A 6,366-nucleotide genomic window follows, 5' to 3' on the forward strand; every position below is an offset into this window, starting at 1 on the left:
GGAGGATGACTTCAACCATTCGAGTCTCCTCTTCACCCACATAGTTTCTAACGAATCGAAGACCATAGTTTTTAACACAATCTAAGGATCCATGGAATTCTTCTCTCTCATGAAGAAAACACACACTTAAAATCATTTCCTATAGCACTCTTCTTAAATCATCATTAGGACGATACTCACCCGACTCAAGTCTGCCTGCCCACATAACCACTCATCCAAAGTAGAATCAAATGCTTCAAAATTTTAAAAAAAATTACACTCGTTAAATTTTTTAACAGTGTAAGGTGTCATAGAGAGTGAAGAACGTAGTTCATAAAAACTCTTGTTGACATTACTTTCTTGTGTAATGTCAAACTCTACTTGTTTAGTAGATGTGGGACGACTACAAGATAGTTTCAACATTTTAGGCTCCCGGCTAATTTTATCAATTTCCTTTGGCTAGCCTCATCTTTTTTCCTTTTACCACCTTTTTTTATCAATTTGTTCTTCTTGAGATAAATCACACAAATTCTCATGTTCTTTTTCTATGTTCTTTTCTTTAGGATAATCAGGCTGAATTATCTCAGAAGTGGAGCCTTTCTTTGGTGGTGGTGTCTTCTTATGAGAGTCTTTCTTCTTTGCTGGCATTGTTTGAGACACTAAAAAACAACACAAAAATCAACTACACAAAAACATAAAACATGAGTAAAAATCAGCACTTCATTTAAGCTAAGAAAAAATCAGAATAGAAGTGCAATGAAACAAAAATCAGAACCAAAAAAAAAAAAAAAAACAGCACTCCAACAGAACTCAAAAATAGAACACAATATATCTGACTATTTTTTTTTTAATTTTAAATATGCTAAAAACAAAATTGTAAATCTATATCTAATAGTCAACCAAGATTAACAAAAACAAAGTATCATCAGAATTGCATTACATGGAAAGAATATAAGTATCATCGCAAGCCCGGCTCGGCCCGACATTGGGCCTAATCTAATCATTCCAAGTCCACTCGTAAGAGAACTTCTATATATCAAGCCTGCCCATTAACCTGCTCTATATGAGCTTCTTTTTTTTTTTTTTTTTTTTTTTTTTGAGTTTTAGAATACTATTAAATAAATTTGATCATTTAATAATTAAATGAATTTGAACAGTTAATAAAATTTAATTGTAAATATTTTTTGAATTTTAAGCTTTCAATTCTTAGGATACCAAAATATTTTGGAGAACAACCCATTTAAATGATGAATGCAACTTTAACTTGTATAATATAGTAGAGAAAAGAAACTTTCAATTTTGTGAAGAGACATGCACCGAAACAGTCATGTCCCTCAAATTTCTATCAATGTGCCATCACAAATCAAAAATGATAGAAGACCTAGTCTCTACCAATGCGAGTGGGAACACATGATTTTAAGGCCCTCCAAAGCACATAAAAGATAAGACTAACACAAGAAAGATCCATCGGATCCAAAAAACGAATTCACACTTTGCAAGCAACATCCTCACTTTGTGATGAGCAATCCCGCAAGGGTGGGAAATATGAATGTCTATGACCTATTCCAATGAGTTGCACAATGATTTGTCGTGTATACATCAAATTAAAGATTTACATTTGGCTTCACATGTCCATCCTTTATGAAGACAAGTGTTTAAGTGATTTACTCAGAAAAGAATATCCCCACCAAGGAAATTATGCCGTGCAGGATTGTAGACACCCCATTTTTGACCGTCCTCAAGACTTGGACGTCACCGTTGGAACACTCGGTGATCATCCATGTTTGTGTTCGTCTTGAGTTCCCGGAGGTCTTGGCCACTCGCCTGGCCTCAGGATTTCCGAACTCGACTGTTTTGTGTCTGGTTTTGCACCAAACACTTGTGTTTTGCCTCTGAGGGGCAGGGAATGCCTTTTGAGGCATCCCCACACACCACCGGCCATGGCTTGAGGCCACCGGCTGTGTTTTGTGTCCATCGGCCATATGTTTGGCCGATCGGCTATCAATTTTGTCAAAATGACATCTTTTGCCGGCCGACTACTGTGCATCCACTTTTGCAGATCTTTTTAATGCAGCTGGCATGCATTTGGTTCCCCTCCATACACGTGTATGGAGGGATGGCCTTCTTGTTAGCTTACCTTGTAAGCTTTACAAGATTGGCCCCTCTATAAGAGGATCTCCCCTCTCCCTTGCTGGGGGGTTGGACAAAAATTAGAGGGTTAGACATTATTTTCAGAGAGCTTGAATTCTAGGGTTAGAAGTGTGTGTATTCTATCTCTATTTCTCCCTCTCTTTCACATTGTGTGTGTTTAAGTTCTTAGTTTTGCACTACCACACCTAGTTCTACACCTTGCCTTGGTTGCTGAGGAGCCAAAGGAGTGTTCTTGAGGTCCTTGTGCTGGTTTTAACCTAAAGAAGCTGCTGGAGCTTCATTTGTGAAGAAAGTCTTCAAGGGTAATAATTTTGCCCCTTTTTACCCCTTTCTTGCATTGTACTTTTGACTACCTTGCAACTGTCTTTGAGCTTTGTGTATAACATATAAAAGTTCTATTTTTAGGCCCTCTAAATAGTTTGTTAAGAGTGTTTTGTGATTTGAGGTTGTTTGACCCCTCTTGAGCCTTGTAAGGCTCCATTTTGTGCCATTTTGGGTGAGCTCCGAGACCTTGGTGTTTAGGCCTCCTCACCACTGAAATCTTGAGGGATTTCAGAGGTGAGGATGGTGCCTTGAGGTCCCAAGTAGGAGAGGGCCACCCCCTCTCCTTGTTATCCTTGAAAAGGACCATTTTTGGCCTCTTGACGGAGCATATAGTTTGAATGTGTGTTGACCATGCCTTAGCTGATTTTTGTGCTTATTATGTGATAATATGCCTCTGTTTTTAGTTGGTTTTGGTACACCATGCTTGCTTAGCATACATGCCTTGTAATGCCATTTTGTTGCCTTAACATGCCTTAGGTTGTAAACCATTGTTCGAGCATGCTTTAGGCTTGACTTTGTGAAGCTTTCATGTTTATTTTGCCATGATTAAGGTCTGTCCTTAGTTGTTTGGGTCGACTTTAGCATGCATTGCATAGCCCCTTTGTATTTTAGCTTGTAGGCTTCAAGTATGTGAGTGCATAACATGCTTTACTTGCTTTGATTTGACGAGTTGGAACCATTTTCCATGTCATTTCAGTCCACTTAGTATGCTCGCATGCTTGCATTTCATGGTCCCTTTGATGTGTCAAAAGGTTGTGCCTTGTGCTCTATGTTTGGTCATTGTGCATGCCTTTGAATTCAAGTCATTTAGATGCCATCTAAGTGGTCTTTTGGGCTTTGTCTTATGTGCTAAAACTCTGTTTTGGATCATTAAATTCATGCCATGTTTGGTCTTGCTAAGTGTGGCCCAACACCCCTTTAGCTTGTCTTGAATCTTGAACTGTGCTTGCATGCCTTGATTGCCTTGTTTGGATTGGTTTGGTTCCATGTTCTTGCATGTTTTTCAGAGCTTAATGCACGCCATTTGTCCATGTTTGCATCCTTTCAAGTGTGCTTGAGAGTTCCCCTTTTGTGCTTAAGTGTTGGCCAATTAACATGTACATGTGTGTGCGTGTGTTGGCCCTCGTGTTTGAGCACTTTGGCCACTGTTTTAGGGTAGTTTGAGGGCTGTCTAAATCAGTCTAAGTCTATCCCTTGCATGGCATTCAAATGTTGTTACATTACCCCCATGTTTGCATGCTTTGGTTGCATATGTTGCATGCTTGGAATCACTCGCATTTGTCATGCATTCCCTTGGTCGAGTTGCTGGCATGTTGTATGTCTTGTACGCTTATATGATTAGATCACATCTCGCATGCTCTAGTAGTTTGCATAATTGTGGTATGCTTATTTGCCTTTTTGTTTAGGTTGTGTACCTAATAGGCATTGCATGTTTGTATGCTCCCTTTTACGCCATGTTGCATACTAGCCCATATGTCTAGGTTGCATTGCACTAGCATGCATGCCTTGTCCCTTGACCTAGTGATAGAGATTGGGCCTTTGATCATTTGTATGCATTACATTTGACATCAAAATATGCATACTTAGTTCTTTGGGCCATCACGCATTGAATTGCGCGATTGATGGTTCGAGAACCAAGGACCATGTCCCTTCGAGTCATACACATGATAAGGGGTGTGGTTGGTGCAGACATTGCTTGAAATACATTGCCATGCTATGCTTTGCCCTCTGCTGTTGTCAATTGTAGGTTCTGCAGGAATTCTTGGCCGACCGGCATTGTTTAGTGCCGACCGGCCATCCATCCGTGGCCGGTAGTTTAATTAGAAGCCGATGAGTATATCCTATGGCCGGTGGCCATTCTCTCCAGCCGGTGGTGTTTCCCAATGTCCAGAGAAGCATCTCTGAGACTTTGGCAGTCTTCAGAGGGGCAGAGCAGGGAAAACAGAGGCAGCTTGCGCATGGCAGTGACTTTCCGAGCGGAACCGAACATGCATCGCATCGCACCCTCTTCCCGAGGTCGTCATTGTTTAATTTAGATTATTTAATTTGCTTAATTAATTTGATCGCCTGTAATATTTAATTAGCTTGTAAGTTAATTATCTGTATATTCTTTCGGACCCTCCGAGTGAGGGTAATTGTGTAATAAGTGTGCGTGAGTGTGTGTATGTCTTCCAACCCCACGTCTTTCTTCCCTTTTATTTACCCGCTTATGATGGTAGACTAGGGCATATTTAAATTAGCATACCTTATGCTATGCATGCGTGCATCCATACATTTGTCTTGCATGCACCGGGCTCGGCGCATCATACTAACTGCATAAGTATTTCAAATCTAACTTGAATACGTGCATCAAACGATTGCATTTCACGTGCCATTTTAGGATTAGCCGAGTCTAACCTAATTGCATTCTGTATGCCATGCATTAGCCACTTAACATGGACTAGGGTCATACATGTGATTACTAACTAGTTTCTGTTTTGGCTTGGAGTACTAGGTAGGCTTTTATGCTTTAGCATACCACATGCGTGTGAGTGTTGCCATAATTGCATGATTACCATGAGGCTAGATGCTTATGTGTTATAAACTGTCTGAATGCCTGTGGGTGAAGGTTGGATTGTTTGAGTTGGAACAGCTCATTGAAATCCGTGTTTTAGCCTACTTGCGAGTAGCAAATCCCAAAGCATTTTTAAGACAAACAGATATGCAACGCTTACTTCCAAATTAGGCGGTCCAGTCTATACTTGTTTGCTGTGCGCATAACATAGTAATTCTAGGCTAATAACCGGGATAAGGACACATAATGCTTTCAAAACAAGATATCATGGTTAGTAGAGGCCGATCTTCGGATCGGGCGAGAGGGGGTGCTCATAGCTGACCTTCCCCAATCGTACCCAAGCTCCCGAGCCGAGGTAACTTTGGTGATGACGGACATGTGGCCTTTGGCACCGAGTTAGGGTTTTCTAAATTTCCCAAAACAAAATATTTAGGTGGCGACTCTGTATCTGGCAAAACAGTCCATGTTTGGCACTTCTTTTTCTAAAAATCTGTTTTCTCAAAACGATTTGCCAGATTTGGACTCTTTGGTTCGGATTAAGAACCGTGACAAAAATCGAGTCCGAACTGTAGTAGCGAGGCCCTCCCGCGGACGTGCTACAAGGATATGAAGTACCGCAGTGATTTAGACTGCAAGACTCAAGTGAATCATTTGACTTTATGTATATATATATATATATTTTGATCGGAGAAAGAGAAAATTATTGATGAACCAATGCAAAGTACAAAGTGAAGAGGTTACATTAAGCAGCTAAGAGGAGAAAGCATGAAAGTTTGAACTATCAAACAAAATCATGATTCAACCCCAGAGCATATGTAGGAAAGATAGAAGGCAAGGAGCCAATCTAAAGCACTAAAAGAAAACAACTGAAATACAAATAAGAGGAGTACAATAAATCACTGAATGATCCTAACCTCCAACTGGAATCATTTTTTAGAAGATTTAGCAGCCAGTCAAGAAGGAAGGGAGAGTCTCTCCTTTTGGATTTGATCTTCCGATATTCGTGTATGTGGAGCAAGAAATCATGGATGAAGAATCTTGAAAGACCTGAATTTGATTTGGTCCAGAAAGCTATGTGCAATTTAATATCTTCAATGAGTTTATCCCAACGCACTTGAGAGTTATTAAATATGATGTTGTTCTTAGAAAGCTAAATGTTCCAGATGATTACTAAGGAACAAAGCTTCCCAGATCATTCTCTTAAGGCTTCTGAAGGTACAGTTAAACCACCAATAAGAGAGGGGTACAATGGAAAAAGGGCAAATCCATTCAATTTCCCACCAACAAAGCATGGCAGACCAAATTGACTGAGAGAAATGGCAGTGTAGAAACAGGTAGTCCACAAATTCAGCGTGTTG

This window comes from Camellia sinensis, chromosome 10 (genome assembly GCF_055761805.1).
Source record: "Camellia sinensis isolate YWXY chromosome 10, ASM5576180v1, whole genome shotgun sequence".
NCBI classification, from domain to species: Eukaryota; Viridiplantae; Streptophyta; class Magnoliopsida; order Ericales; family Theaceae; genus Camellia; species Camellia sinensis.